The 17,486-nt window shown below is 38.0% G+C and overlaps 1 protein-coding gene across 1 annotated transcript in view; it reads right to left on the reverse strand.

Annotated features, from left to right (window-relative positions):
* Positions 1–17,486, reverse strand: part of LOC5580271 (serine proteinase stubble) — a 112,972-nt gene that overhangs the window by 76,187 nt on the left and 19,299 nt on the right. The window lies entirely within an intron of this gene.

Raw genomic sequence — 17,486 nt, forward strand, 5'->3', positions numbered from 1 at the left:
CCGCCCGCAGTTGCTACTCCGTTATTGCCAGAACAGCTGTACTTACACAGGGAACCAACAGACGCTACTCAGGATCAGAAGCATCCTCAATGTGTAAGTACTGGTGCTCTCATTATTATAACCAACAATACCGGCGCCAGCTGCGTCGGAATGCAGGTCAATTTGGGAATGGGAGAGAAATGTTGACGTGTTACTTGCTTTTTGGAAGCCGAGGAGTCCTCTGCACTTCCACAAGAAAACACTGGGCGTTTGGATATGGGAAAGGATTCGTTTTGATAAACGTTAAAGATATTATTTGAAATGAATACGTGAACATATACACGGATGATCGATACCGATAGTGCGGTTACTTTGCGAACCGGACACGATCCGAATTCCGTCACTCGCCCACAAAGGAGCATGCAACAGATTCAACGGATCAAACACTTCTAACACGTCGTTGCTTTTTCATTCGCACACTTTGTTTTCGTTCTTTTTTTTCTGAAAAACGCGAACCGTCGTTGATTTTTTCACTCGCACACTTTGTTTTTGTTTCCCCTTCTTCAGCAAAACGCGAACCTGACACAATTGATCCGGATTCCGTCGCTCGTCCACAAAGGAGCATGCAACAGATTCAACGGATCAAACACTTCTCGATTATCTATATTTTTTCTAGAGCTGAGTAACTGGACTGGATAAATAAACAATAAACAATACATTGCAGAATGATTGAAATCAATTATATTTAAAAAAAAAAACAAATTTCTCAAGGAGCTCCATCAGAATCTTCATAATTAAGTCAAAAAGCCTCTAGCAATTCTGTCTTGAAAATGCACTAGAATTCAATTCCAGAATATGGATTTTCTGCAAAATTTATAAAACTATTTGTGAAATTTCTTCATGAATTTCTTATTAATTCCTGCCTAGTTATTTTGCTAAATGTTTCTCCACTGATTCCTTTACCGCTATGCTAATTTCGGAAGCAAAAATATGCCTGGAATTTTTCAATAAATTGCTTCTGGAGATTCGAAGCTAAATGACATTCTGAAAAAACTTTTCGCATTTAATTCTTGTAGAATCTGGGGATTTGAAGAGAGTTTACAGAAAAAAAAACAAAAGGAGAATTTGTGATGCAATTCACGATGCTTTTTTTAAATATTTTTGAAGGAGTTAAAATGAATTTCGCGAAAAAGTTTTTAATAACTTTTTTGCGAAAACTAGGATAGTTAACGGCTTTGGCACCATTGGACAATTATCGGCTATTTCAAATGCCAGATACACAGTATTTTTCAATCAAAACACATCAATGAAAACATTCAGATGTTTCTTTGTTTTGTCAGCTTCCCGTTGACGAGATTGCCGAGACTGGACGAACAAGTGTTGCCAGAGATGCCATCAATTCAAACGAACACGCCTCAAAGTGTGACTGGTTTGGAGATTTGCCTGCAGTTCTTATGAAAAATCTGCCGAAGAGAAAAAGGCTGCCGACAATAGTCACACGGACATGGGTTGCTCGAAGCGAATAAGTTTCCAAGAAGGTTTTAACAAGTCTATCGGTGTGAATCGATAGAGGATTGATCAGCGCATACATGTAAACAGACAAACACGTAAATTGTCTGCTGATATTCGAGAAAATTGGAAAAGAAGCGCGACTTTGGCTTGGACTGCCAAGTATATGTAAATCCTCCTATATGAAGGAATTTGTCAGAAGAAACTTTTTAAAAGATTTAGTATTTTTTAGTAATCCCGGATACCTATTTCGGGATTAACTTTAACATGAACAATTTGAAGCAAAAGGTATAAACCACTCTTCGATATACATTAACGAATTTGATTAAACTAAAATATAGAGACGAATGCCCCTTCTGGGTAAAGTCTCTCTAATCAAAAAAAAAATAAACTAAAATTCTTGAGACCGCAAAAAAAATCTTGGTAAAACGTAGTTTAGAATAAAATTAAAAAGTTCATTCATGTGAAATTATTAAAAAAAATGAAGAGAAAACAAAGAAAAGCTTTAACCAGGTTGAAATTTTTTAAAAATGTGTTATGAATTAGGCCTTGTATTTCGCCAGTAATTCCAGCTTTTTTACGTCTTAGAAGTTGCTTTAGTAACTTTGCCAATTTATTTTCTTGCCGAGACCTTTTTTATCAATGAATATCTTTAAAGAAATCTTATGGGGGCAATCATCATCACCGGACACCTCGATCAGGGCACCCTCCAAGAACACAGGAAATCATAATGCAGTTCAAAGGCTGCACTATGAAATAGTATGGTTTGCACTACTCAGAAAATACGAATTTAAGGAACCGATTTTCTAGGAAACTGACGCTTTTTAGTGTCACAGTATTTTGCAACGGAGATGTCGAGCGACAAGCTAGATTTTCCCACTTTTATTGAACAAAATAAAAGAACGTAAGTACTGAAGAATGTTTATCAATAGATTCTTTAGTTAAGAATTATGTAAACCATTTTTTTTTAATTTTTATATATATTTTCATCCAAAATTCCGGAGGGGGGCTGAAAGACTCTGGGGGGGGCTGGCCCCCCTGACCCCCCCTGTTCCTACGCCAATGGCTGCATTGTTCTTTTTCAGAATCTTTTCTGCCGACTTCAACGATGATGGATGGCTGCTTTCAATGCCCTCCAGCATCCACAAAAGGGGCTTCATCAAACTCGCCTTCCGGTATTGCAACCTCGAGTTGTTGCACGTATGATGATGTGGTCTCCGGTTATGTCGGAGAAGTGGTCGATTCGCAATCCTGTATATTGTGCTGATCTCCAGTTTTGCCTATACGGGAGGCTGTGCAATCTACTTTGTTTTCATTAATTATATCGCAGAAAGGCTCAGATTACTCACTTAATACTTGATACTTGAGGGGCTACAATTCGCTACGATGAATCCACGTTCTTCCGGCATACGGGCAACGTGACCAGCTCAACGCAACCTGCCGTGTTTTATACGCTTGACAATATCCATTTCTATATACATTTGGAACAACTCGTGATTCATACGACGCCACCCACTGACTACACATATCTATGGTTGCTATTCCGTGATTGACCGAAGTCAGTGAAGATGCACAAAGAATAAACAAACTAGAAGTTCGGCTGGGATTGGGCATAATCTTCTTCAATAGAGGCATAATTCAGAGGGTCAAAATGGCGCCGGCCACATCCTTGCAGTCAGGTAGGATTGGGGGAAGACATGTTAGTGTATGCAAGTCTCTTAATGTATCCTTTAAGCGATGAACTGCATGAACTGCAAATGAGCATGCACACCTTGAATCTCAGCTTCAGTTTCCGCTGCAACGATTATATCGCTGGTCTTGATATATAAACAGGAATCAGTCTCACTCTGTTGGAAGCCAACTTTCATCAGAACATCAGGAAGTCGCAGGTTCCAACATCTTGCAGATTGTTTAAGTTCATATATACTTCTCCTTAATCTGCAAACTAGATGCTCTGGACCCTTCGCGGCGCGTCCAGGTGGTTGCCGCATGTATATTCCCTATTCCAACTCGCCATATAAATATATAGTCTTGGCATCCAGCTGCAAATCCGTGCATCTTGCGCATTGTGAAATTCTCGAAGAGATCGCTGTAAAAATTGTCTTGCCATATCAATCGCTTTTCGTTTGTTCCATCTATTTTCGTCCTTGCAGGCAACCCGACTACATCATCAAGCACGCTGAATCTGTACAAGGGCTTCTTGACATGGGCTACCCTCATGATACAGTGATCGTAATGGGTGATTAGTACTACTACTACTTGTCTCATCTAGCCTAGAATTACGACGAGGACGTGTTAGGATTTCTGCCCCTTCAACGCAAGTTCTGAACAAGAACTAGTTGTAGTGGAATCGTTGCTGTCTACTGGGCTGAAGCAGATCAATTATGCTGTCAATTCAAACGGTAAGTTGCTTGACTTTGTTTTTGTCAGTTAGTCAGATACCGTTGAACTGTTCGAACCGCCCTCTACGCTAACATACATAACTCTCCATGAATACAATTGTGCAAGAATTGATTTAGGCTTTAGACTGGGATCAATTGCATTCGCTTTCCAACGTTGATGCAGCTGTATCCGAGTTTCATGACAACATTTATCAAATAATACACGATACTGTCCCCGTTAAGACCCGTAGACCTGCTATGAGACTCCAACAGCCATAGTGGAACTCGCAATTACGCAATTTGCGAAACCGTCTACGCCGATCTTCAAGTCCGAAAATATTTGGAGAACAATCGTCCTAGCAGCTCGTCCTTTCAACGTAACTTTTTATCATTTCCCTTGCCATCCTTCGCAAAAAAATGTCCGCTTCCAACGCCAAACGCTTCGATTTGATTTCCATCAGCGAGGCTGATTAATGCTATGCTTCCGATTCGTATCCAGTCGAACGATATTCTTGGAATGGTGCGTCATATCTGACATAGCACCGAAGTCAAGAACCAAAGATTCTGATCTTCTGTACCGTGATCTCCATCTTCAACACCGAAACAAGCTCCTCGTGAATTTGATGTAGCCATGTCAACGTGGTAATTGCTTTTCTTCTTGGATTCAACCTTCTTTCCTTGAAGTTACTTACATTCGCGCCTGAAGTGGCCTTGTTAATGATAATAGTGGCACATTTTCTTCTTAGCTTCGTGAAATTTCGGTTTTCCACCCGTCGAGATTCTAGAAGCCTTCTCTCCAGTTTCTTCTCCGACCATTACACAGCGTAACAAAAATGACATTTTTGCGTGTCTCAAGAATCAAATTATGTGTCTCTAGTAGATTCGGGGTTGCTGAATCTGGTGCCATTCACAGAAATGTTCCAGCACGTCACAATTTTTAGCTACAGGTCGCCAAAGTTGTATAAAACACTGGTTTTATTAATGTTTACATGAAATTTAAAGTACAATTTATCATACTTTTATGTAATCTAATCCACCAAACATGCAAAATAGAACTTGAACTTTCATTTCAGACATAATTTGATTGAAATTGCGCGATTAAATTTCAATTAAACCGATTTTTTCAACATTCTTGCAGTCTCCATACAAAATTCTTCGTTTATTCTATATGGCAAAATACAACAATTCTCTAAACCATCAAAAAATAACTTTTCCGTATCGAAAGTAATACAAACTTTGATGATAAGTATTGTTATACATATAAAGTTTGAATTCTGTGGCAAATTAAGCCTATATATTACCTTACAAGCTGGCAAACTTGCATGCAAGTTGGCTGAAATAGTCATTTTTTGCATTTTCAACAGTCAATATCTCAAAAACTAGACGTGCTATGATATTTCTAAAAACGGTAATGGATTCAGCAACCCTTAATTGAGTGAATAGCGGTATTTTGGTGCTGGAGACAAAAACGTGTTCCGCAGTGTTATCCGACGTCAGTCATCCAGTAGCTTACCAGTCACATAGTCAAGTTGTAGCTCGTCCTCAGGACGACCCTCCAGCGAACATTGTAGGACTTCGGTAGACTTGCGAGAATCATTGCAGCAATCCAATGGTCTTTACACTTCTCACCCAGCGCTTTCAACGTGTCGATCAACGTGGTCATGTTCGCCAGATCTCCGGGACATTTGCTCCTTCCGATAACCTAGTCGTTATCAGCTTCCTGAACATGCACCTTTGTGGCAAAAGTAGTCCTTTAATGGTATTTCTTAAGAGAATCCCACATTTCCTTGGCCGTGGTGGACTGCATGACGTGTACCAACTGGCAGTGGTCCAAAGCGAGACCAATCAACACTCGAACTTTCCCGTCCTTGGTTTTCCAAGCTGCAATCCCTACAACTTTTGTATGCAATTGCTGCTAATTAACGCTCTCAGCATTCCTGGGCCCATAACCTCTTCGTATTCGAATAAGGGTTGATTAACGGTTTTAGGATAGCGTCTATATTTTACAGTGGTTTGCGGGAGAATGATATTTTATCTAACAAATTAGTTGCTAAAGTAAACGTAGAATTCTTCGATCGAATCGTTGCTTCACTCAATAGGTGCTACAAGTGTCTCCCTTGGATAAAACTTTAGAGTTTTTATGTTTGAACTCAGTGTAAAACAACTTTTATATTCTAGTATCGTGTACAAAAAAGAACTCAGGTTCCAGCTCAGGTTAAAGCTGATCGTTTTTGCAGAAAATTCGTGAATTGAATGTTCGCACCTCCTCTGATGCAAAACCTGGCTGCGCCCTTGGACGCAAGCGCCATCCATTTATCTCTTCCGGGCTGACGTAGTGTCACGCAAACCGGGAAGAAAGTGATGTTATGGCCTCGGTTAACTAGAGGCTTCAACGGTTGAAAGGGTTGCAAAGCGCATGGGCTAACCAAGATTCAGTGCAGCACGAAGTACGTTGAAAGCGACGCTTTAATTCTGCATACATTTACTTAATCAGAGAAAGATGTGGTTTTGGGAGGAAACAATAAACAATGAAAGAGTTCCATTGCGAACCACAAAGAACCTGGGCCTCTTTGTCTACCATTTAGACGAGAAAATGCCTTCACTCCAACTTGATGGATTATGCAAACCACTTTTGGGCAGGTAATTCATCAGATTGCAACTGAGCTAGACTTTCTAGTGTTTCGCAACTTTCTGCACATAAACAGCACCACTTAGCATGATCCCATCTCAGCTAATTGATCAATATCGTTAAAACATGATTGCTAAGGCCATCTCCGCCGCTGATAGCAAAACTTTTGATGGAACCGCGCGCCAACAACTTCCGTCAAGTAGGTAATGCGCGATAAAAGTGACAGAGAGTTGACAGCCGGCGCCACCTTCGATGTCCGGTCGGTGGACAGCTGCTAGACAGGTAAATCAAAACATTCACCTGTGTGCTGACTGCCCACTAAACCAGGAAATGGAAATTAAACAGAAAACTCATAAAAATATAATCTTCCACGCCGACAACCCGAACGGAACGGAGTGTATGGGAAAAGATACAGCTTTTTCCATGGCCGCCCAACAGCTGATGCAGTCACTGTGGAACATACCGCATGGTCTTACAACTGGCTCAGCAGACTTAAGATCGCGGAAGAAAGTAAAAATCCTATCTAGTTTATTATTCAATCCAATTCGCCGCAAGACATAGTCATAGTAGGCAGCAGCAGGCTTGTCTCGATTGGTTGGCTCGTGCCCACTGTCATCCCTAATGAAAAATATTACAAATATACAGTAGGTTTTATTGTAAAAGTATTATATTCTTCTACAAGTCTAGTACACGACACAGAAGATGGCCTCATAGTTTAGGTCGAAATACTCGTATCTGTCAAAGGATCTAGTGGAATTAAATGGTATAGTCCTAAATTCGGTTTTTTAGTATTTGATTTAAATTAATTGTAAGTTTTTATTCGGGATCCTTTCGCCTCAGCAATCCACCATAAGCTTACACAAACGGAAGATGATTGAGAAGAGTGACTCGGCGACAAACCCGAGAAGTATTGCAATGCATTATTGGTTTCCTGGCTTATTTATGGCGCGAGCTTTTATTCAGATGGGGCAACCAGCGTGAATGTAAACAATTCAAAAACCGTACCTCCGCCTGCCTGCCTGCCTGAATGAAAACAAATCGCCTACCAGCATTTTCCAAGCTGTTGAGTGGTTCGCGAGCACCCGACCGTTGAAAAGTGTGCTTTACTAACATATTTCAATCCATCAAACGAGCTGACGGAAATAAACGCGCAAGCGGTTTATTTGTCTCTGTTTGCTTGGAATCATCGCTCGGAACTTTTCCTGCGAATTTGTTTTACCGCCTACACCACCCATAGAGTATCGCAAGAGCCATTGTAACCCCTACTTTTTGACAGTTCAGCAAGTTTGTTTACAAGGTGTTAGAATTTGAAACGATAAGTAAATTTTCATGTCCACTGTAAAATGAGTAAAAATAAGTATGTGAAAATAACATGTATCATTGCACGGATAAAAATCTGATCCCCACACCATGATTTACAAATAATGAAATTCATAAATTGGTTAGGTCATAATATCAGGATCACAAATCATGGTTCCTGGCCAGCGGGAACCGGGCAGAACGAAGAATCATCTGAATGTTTCCACTGATGTGTTTTGACAGAAAAATACTGTGTATTTGGCGTTTAAAATTTGATGGCCGATAATAGTCGAATGGTGCCGAAGCCGTAAGTCTCCCTACCTGGAATAGCCTCGCCATCGGTACACACTTATATTTTTTTCACGAGCTCGGCTGTGCGAATCTCGGTTTCATGATTTTAACCGGGATTCAGCTAACAAATTGCCCGGTTGCTTAGCAACGAAGCACGATTTACTGATACTCGGCTTTTATTACCTGAGAACCCAGTAAATTTGTTTGCCGACCACTCGGCTGTGCGGATCTTGATCAAAACTTTAACAGAACGAACTTCTCTGGAAATGAGGGACATTATCATGGTTTGAGTAAAATGTGGGACGTTTCGCGGGACACTTTTCGGCGCGGGACAAATATTCGAAGCGGGAAGTCTGGTCATTTTAGCTCAATTATTCCGTAAAGCGAAGTACGGACTTCGAAAGTAAGGCAGTCTAGTAAAATTTCCCCTAATTACCAAAGTAATTTTGACAGCTAATGGGTAGTATCCACTTCGTAAGTACCGTGCAAAAGAATAGGACAAGTACTAGCCAGGGAATCCTTCAGCTGTCCAATTTACTTGAGCTGTATCCAGTTGGCAAGTAGAGCGAATGTCCGTAACGTTTCATAACGTCTGCCGTGCTAATCAAATGGAGCTGAAAATAGTCACAGTTCGCTCATACTGGATCAGCTGTCAAAATGACATTGGAAAATAGCAGCAAACTGTACTTGACCGCTCTACTTGGGATGTCGATACTCAGCCTAATCCTGTAGGAGTGGAATGTCACATTTAAGCGTAGTCCGCAGCTGTCAAGCAAAGCTCGGTTTTGCACAAATAGGGTAACCAATATATTTTGGACCCCTATATATTTTGGACCCCTGGTCCATTTTCCTGCAAATTTCCCAGTTTAAATCGAAAGACCAACTCTATTCGCATGCCATTTGGAAAGATAGGACTATTCCGTACTTGCATCAACCATTTGTACATAGAAAATGTGTTTATTTTATCTGAAATTAATTTAATTTAATCGGCTCATCCATGCAACCGTTACAACACGTTACACACAGAAATTGAAGTCGTCAGAAATTTTTCAAGTGTAAACAAAAACTTTTTTCAAATTTCTGGACTAAAAGGGTAGAATTTCTTCGGTTTTCCATTGTCAATCGATTGATTAGACTATGGGCAAGCATATTATACAACCAGTGTCATGAACTTTGTCGCCAAACGATAAAAAAAACACCGGGGGTCCAAAATGTATTGGTGTGTCCAAAATAATGAAAAGCCGTACATCACAATTCAATTATTTTCGACGTTTTCTGGATCCAACATGACCGTTTGGGCATTTTTATCTTGTAAAGGAAGTTTTTCTCTACATTTTGGCATGTTCTTTGACTAGGTTACGCTGTGCAATTAATTAATTGAGACAAAAAACTAAAATCACTTTCTTAGGGGGTCCAAAATACGACCGTTTCCCTATGAGCGACTTTGTTGTTCGAAATTTGCGTTACCGTCAAACGGGGCTTCTTTTGACATTATTTCCACATTCTTTAACTTTGAGGATTTGTAACTCTTAGAATTATGGATATATGTTGATAATTTTTGCCTATATTTAAGTTGTATATGGTCGGGGTTCTGCTAAACCGCACCAAGTGCCAAAAGCATTATTTCGAGATATTTAACTTTAAAGTTCACTCATCTGCGAGTAAATCGCAAATGACTCTTTTGAAAATTTCACCATTCACAAATGACTAATAGGGTCCAAGAAATAACTCAAGATAGAATATTCAAAAAAATCATCAATTATTTTTCATTTAATTTGATTTGATTTCAAATCAAGAGGTACTCAGTTCACTCTGGCTGAACAAAAATTGAAGAAAATGGTTTTCAGTTCGGTATGGCTGAATGTGTTTCATGATTTCCAGGAACACAGGAAAAAGAAAGAAATAAAAAGGGTTCATCTCATCGCCATGCATGTTGGAATGCTTGTCACAAATGTTTATGCACTGTGAACGGAAAAGATTTGTAATTTTTCATAGAACTGGCCACAATGTTGTGGTATGAATTGGTACAAGCCAATTCGTATTCTACCGACTTTCTTTTGATGGATTATCTATTTCAACAGAAGAGTTATTGAACCAAGTCCCTCACGCATTCAAAGATTCGAAAAAGACAATAATGATGTAGTTATAGAATATGCCGAACGAAGAAAACCATGAATTTGTTCTGTCAGAGCGCACCAAGTTACTCGCATTTAATACACTTTGGCTGAACAAGTTCACGATTATTAAATTTTATGTGAAGTGGATACCAGGAATGGCATGCGTTTCATCATTCCCGTTGTACATGAAACTGCTTGTGCTTTATTGTTCAAAACAGTCATAAGAGCTGAAAGTTGATTGATTTTATATAACTCCCTGTAAGGGACAACGTAAAAAAATATTAATCGGGATTCGAACTCATGTCCTTCGAGTGGTGATAAGGCGTGCTACCTCTCGGTCAATTAGAACTGTTGAATTGAGAGCGAATAACTTGAAACAAGCTGTGCGCGATCTGATCTAGGAGGCTTGATGATGAAAATAGGTGAAAACGTCATTTTCTGAACAGCTAAAGCGCACCAAGTGCTTCCAAATTATTCAGATAACATCCAATTTAAATGTCTTGTTATTTCATCACGGCTCCTGCATGAACCCATCGACATATTATATATAAAGCGAAGGTAAGCGTCATGCGCATGTTGATATATATTTTTCATACAAAAACACGATTTTTATATAAATGGCACTTGGTGCGGTGTGGCTGAACAAAATTACAATGATATTAAATCAGCACCACCGAAACAATACTATATTTTACAAAGCCGTTAACTTACATGACATACTAAAATCCTTTGGCGTTGTTGCTGTATGTTGTCCCGAATGGCCACTTAGCAATATTTAAGGAAGAATTAAAAAAAAATGCCGTCTTTAATCAGAATTCTAAATTACTTCCAATGACAAGCTATGGTTTATGGTTCGCTCTGGTTGGATACAATTTCAGTTTTACATATCCTGCTAGAGAAAAATTTTGAATTTACTCAACGAGGGATGGTTCAAATTATTCGATATCTTAAATGTAGATAGGTTATGATAATCTGAATCCTCTAGTGTAAATAACTCATTTTAGAAAAAAATGGCGTTTGGTGCGGTTTAGCAGAACCCCGACCATATGTACATAACAAATGTGCAAAATATGAGGCAAATCCATCAAGAAATAATAAAAATGCTTGAATAGCGAAAAAAGTGTGTCCTTCAAGACAAAAAAGGGGCTACTTTGGACATTTTCACAATTTGCTATTGAAATGATTTTTCCTTATAACTTTCAAACTGATTCAATAAATTGTCGTCCACTGTGATGTTATGGAACGTTTTTCATTGATAAACTTAATGTAGAAAATTGCAAAGCTAAAATCAATTACATATATAACAAATTTCAACTAAACATGCCATTCACTATTCTCAGTTTGCAGTATGAAACTTAAATTATCATCTTCCTCTTAAATTTAACTATCAGTTACGAATGCTCGATTTTCAAGTTGACATAAACGAACGACGTAACTACTAGGTACTGCGATGATAAATGAGTTATGAACAAAAACTCTTTTTTTTTTCTATTCTTACTGTTATATGAACGATATGTTGAAGAATCACATTAATACCGGTAACTAATTTAATACCAGTAAGCAATTTTCATTAAAAACGCAATCTATGAAGTAAAGTTTAGCAAGGTCGTAAAGAAGTAAGTTTGCTTTTGTAATATGCTTTTAGCTTCTTAGCAGTTTAGAGCTGGCTTAAGAGTTTAATTTAGGCATTTGAAGGATGCAACTGTTCGGTACTACAAATTCATGTAAAATATGACGAAACATAGTTTTTTAGAGATTATGTTGTGAATTTGGCATTAGTACGTATTGAAATATATGTGTTTTATGTCTATTTTTTTTACAAACATTTATTTTATTTTTTTAAGTTGTAATATACACAAATCAAAACATTGTAATAAAATAAAAGTCGCAATAATAAGACCTTTGATCAATTATTTTAATAAAACAAATCACAAGATTTTCATGAAACATGACGATTCGATAGTTTTGTGATGCTCCCAATAAGTTTCCAAGACATGGGTAAAATTCAAACAATGTTTGTATAGCCAATGTTTTATACCTTGTGAATATTTATTCGGGCTTTTTTGAAATGTTTTCTTGTTTATCCTGTTATTATTGTAATTCCAAGAAAAAATCATGCCTAGTGGTATAGCATATATTGGTTAATAAAAGTGCTGAAGACACAAAATTGCTCAGATTAATATTTACGCTGCTAATAAAATAGGTCATAAAGTACGTACAAAAATCTAAAAATATATAATTATCATTTCCGATATGATAAAAGATCAGACTACCACTTTAATGGAAATCATAAACTTAAGTGTGATAAATAAGCCATAATTGATTAAAAATAATTTAACGTACATTCGATCAGTTTATTGGAGTAGTAATTTATAAGAGTGTGACCATTGTTTAAATAGCGTTGACAGCAGTTGACGAATGATGATTTTGAATGGCTATTTGTAGTTGTATGAGTGCATTTTGCGCTGCATAGTGGTTATCACGCTTAATCTGAGACGAGACTCGCGAAGACGGTTTTCTTTTTCTGTGATTGCTGAGTTTTTTTCTTATTCCACTTTGTGTTTATAACAATTATGCGCAAGCCGTTCAAACTTTCACATGAACCTCTCAGCAAAAAATGATTGAGTTTGCATCACATCGAATCATAAATAGCCGTTTGAGTGTAATTTCATGCCAGCAAACGTAGCAGACATTATAAATAATTAATCTTCTGCTTAGATTTATCAGCAACTTTGGAAAAAACTGCTCCGCTGACTGAGGTTTTTAATAACAATTTACTTTGAACACAATACTTTTCACTTTTTCAATCATAAAAACGGTGGGCTGTATTTGACGTTTCGTGAGAGGGGAAACTGGGCTGCATATGACCAGTGTTGCCACAAGTACAGATTTATCTGGAAAGGTACAGATTTTCTGATAGTTTTTGGTACAGATTCTGTACGGTACAGATTACAGATTTTCACGAAAAAGTACAGATTGGTACAGATTTTTGGAATTGGCGATTTTCGTAACACAAAATTGAAGAGATGCGTGAAATTCGGAACTTATTTTCACAAAACTATTATTGAGATATACTGTTTCCATAGAATTTAAAAATAATTATATAATAGGTGAAATTATTTCTATATAAACTATGCTGAATTCCCAAATTATTTAGGATTTTTAGGGTTTCTTTGCAAATTTTATGATGGGTGTGGTACCGATTTTGGGTACAGATTTTTAGAATCTCTGGTACAGATAAAAAAGATTTTTGAGCCTTCGGTACAGATAGAAATGTGGCAACACTGCATATGACGTTGATATTTTTCCTCTTCGCGAGTCTCTCTCAGCGCTTAATTGTACAAGCGTCCTAGTGTGTAAGTGCTAAGTTTCACATAGAGGAAAACAATGTGCACTCTGTTTCTAAAAACACCCATAATCTGGGTATGAATATTTCAAATTGGGTAATTCCATTTGCTTTTTGATAAGTCTGGAAATCGTGTGCAAGTTTCGTTGAAAAAAACAAAAACAAAGTGTGTATGACGAGCGTGAGTTCAAATGTATACGAAGAGGTCGAGTAGGTAGATAAACGAAAGAGAATCAATTAGATATGAGGGAGAAAAAGACAAATGATTGACCGATTCAGGTGTTGGCCTCTGATCGCGGGGAAAAAAAAGTGGTTCAGTCTTGAAAGTAAATTTGTGACGAGCGGTTCGGTTAGCGCGCATTTCTGAATGGCTGAAAACTATTCGGTGTTTTGAGCTCGGTTCGGATACCACATGAATTTGAATTTGAATAGGACCCTAACGAAGTCTTAAGTTGCTTGTCTCTGCTGGAGAATACTAAATCGATTCCGAAATTTTTTAGCTTTGGGTGGAGCTGCTTGCTGGTGTGGCTTCATAGGTTCGGTGATAAGGATGGGTGTCGTCAAAGCATTCCGAATATACTGTCTTTCCTTTTTTATGATGGCTTTTATCACCCTTTCCTAGTATCCGTTGATTCTTGCCGTCTCGACAATATGTTCCAGTTCCTTAGTATTTCCATCTTCGCAGAGGAGTAGAATCTGCATCCTGTGGACCATGTGGTAAAATGCTACCATCTTATGGTGGAACGAATGATCCGATGTTTATGGAATGAATCGCTCATGAAACGCGGACAATGCTGGAAGAGGACCTGCAAGCACTAGGAGTTTTTGAACAACGTGTGCTTAGGCCGATCTATGGCGGAGTATGTGAGAACGGCGTATGGAGGAGAAAAATGAACCACGATCTTGCGCTACAGCTCGAGCTACAGTGAACCCAGTATCCAGAAAACAGTCGAAGTTGGAAGGGTACGATGGGCGGGGCACGTTGTGAGAATGTCGGACAACAATCCCACAAAAATGGTGTTGACCTCGAATCTTATGTCCTTTCCTTTCCATGCTGCATCCGTCCTTTGGGGTAATAACCAGTCCTCGAGCAGGTTTAGGGAATCCTTTTTCTGGAACGCTGGGGAAAAGAGCCGTTACGTCGAAAGAAACCATCATCTCGTCATCCTAGATGTCTCTTGGGAGAACTCCTGGGTATTATTAACCGACCTAGTGGGGAAAGGATTCGGCATACTCTGGAATTTCTTGACTAACCATTTTGCCAGTTTATGTGGGAGATCCGGCTGCCACAATGATTTCTCGCATTTCTTTTCTTGGTTTATGAATTTTCGGAAGTATTTCGATACGTGCAAGAATGGGGTTTGCCTGTTTCAAACGAGCCTCGCCAATGATCGCCTTGCAGTCCTTCAGGGTATTGTCCGTAAGCTTGATGAGTTCGGGTAGTGGATCTACTCTCAAATGTCGGTAGGGGCCTTCGTTTATCTTTTTCGCCATTTGTTTGTCGTAATCCGTTTTGTCCATGATGACGACCACGGTGTTTTTATCCGCCTTTATTGTAGAACACTGGTTTCTCTTCAAGTTCTTTTACGATCCTCGTGTGGTAGATACGGACCTTTAGCAGTGCACAATCAGTCCATAGTTCGCATAACGGACGATCGTTGTTTATGCTGAGTGCAGCAGAAAGTGTCACGTAGGCACCAGCGCTATGCAACAGCAAGGCATCTGTAACTAAACCGAAAATCAAATAAATTCATTCTTGGCTCTACTCACAGCCAGTGACTCACATTCAAATCTTAATCAATACGCTCTCCCGTGAGAGAAAACTTATTAGAGATAAGCTTCGCAAATCTCCAGCTCGAGAATTTGATGAAAATTCAAACCGTAAAAAATGATTCAGTCGCAAAACCCGTCAAAAGCTCGTGGAACCCGAATGTTGTTGTTTACTTTGGAAAGGAGTACTATGGTTGTACCAGACTAATAAGAAAATATTACCGTGTATGAGTAAACAGTGGAAATACGAGACAATGAGTCAAAAAGGTGAGCCAACTCATGCATGATTTTTTGACTGCTGAGTTAACTTGCGTGATTGATAACTCATGCATGAAAAATCTCAAGCGTGAGTTATGAGAAATTGAGTTTTTCACAACACTGCTCACAGCAGTGTTGGGAAACTCGTGAGTACTCACTGAAAACTGCAAACTCACTCGCGAGTATGAGTTGTACAGCTTGAACTCTCGCGTGAGTATACTCAATCGTGAGTTTCAGTTGTACAGCTCATACTCGTGAGTGAGTTTTCGACTAACATTTACTCACTCGTGAGTAATTTTACTCACTTGAAATATTGTAAATATTCTAAAAGCTTGCGAATGGCTCAATTAAATAATAAGTAATAAGTAAGGCTATTCTTGGGGTGACCTTATTCAAATGATAACATGAAAATTTTATTCTGAAAACTATTTGATGCACGCAAAACGTTATTATAATATGAATTTTTAACACAAGCTGTAATTTATGTTTGGTGTTTCGCTGCGCATGTTGCATCGTTAATGTTCTTTTCTTCTGACGTTACACCTCTACTGGGCCCGATTCTGCTTTTTAGCTTAATGTACTTATGATATGAGCATTTCCACATTTATCAACTATGAGCTTTATTTATTTGCCAATTGACTATTTTTTTTATTCTCTACTTTACGATATGCTACAATAATAAAATACTACAATAATAAAAACCTGAGACAGAGACTCGACAAAACGTATTTGAGTTTCGTGCCAAAACTAATAAGCCGCTGATTGGTCTGCCAAACAGCGTTGCCAGCAATATTTTGTGCGACAACTTCAGCACCAGCTTTTCGATTTTCATTTTTTCCGGTTTTCTGACAACACATAGATCATAAAAGAGTAGCATAAATCTAACAATAAGTCAGGTGCCACATGTCTTAGATAGAATCAAACAAAAGAAGTTAAAAAAATCAGAAAATATTTTTAATTTATTTTTTATTCATTATGGGACTAGATTAAACGTTTAAAATGATACATTTTTAAATGTCTGTTCCTTAAACAGCGCTATTAAGAATTCTATATTGAAAAATTATGCAAAATTGCTATTACCACATAACAGTGATGACCATACAATAATCAGAGGCCCGTATAATGGTTTAATGAGGATAAACTTATCATTCAGTATCTATATAGAAACCAAGCAAAATATAATAAATTCCGAACATTTTTCTGATCAGAAATCTTTATTCGGCAACGTTGCATACAAGTTTTCTAGAACAAACTTGCAAATTACATAAGGTTTGCTGAAAATATTCAAAAGCGAAATTACATATGAAATGGGCAAGATGCCAATCGCAAACCAAATTTATGTGAGGTATCCGCGGCAAGTGGGTAAATGGGGTAAGTGAAAATAATTTGTATATTTTACTGAATATATGTATTCACGTTTCAAACTCATGCGTAAACCTTTAAGACGTTGATTGAAAAGTTGCAATATAAGAGAACGCACGGGAATCTCATGGAATGTAAAAATGTAAAGCTAGTCGAAAACATAAAAATGGGGTATGGGTCTATCCACACAAAAAAGAATCCGAATACTATTGAAGGATTCCGTTCCAAAAAATAATTTCTCCCGAAGAGTTATCTTATGTCATATCCGACTTTCTTAGAAACAAATAACGACCGGTGAAAATTCTACAGAGCCGAAACTGAACAGAAGAAAATTGAATTGACAAGAATAAAATTTTCTTTGTTTACATGTTACTTACCTAAGGAACAAGACGCCTTAACTAATGTTGAAGTTAATAGAAATCGTGAATATAACTAAATTTCAATTTATTGTTCAAAAACTTGTGGAGCAAGTGAAAAGTGACATTTTGCAAAAACTTTTTCTGTATTTTTTTTTCATTTTTACATAAAAATCAATTTTAGCATAC

The sequence above is a fragment of the Aedes aegypti genome, chromosome 3 (genome assembly GCF_002204515.2).
Source record: "Aedes aegypti strain LVP_AGWG chromosome 3, AaegL5.0 Primary Assembly, whole genome shotgun sequence".
NCBI classification, from domain to species: Eukaryota; Metazoa; Arthropoda; class Insecta; order Diptera; family Culicidae; genus Aedes; species Aedes aegypti.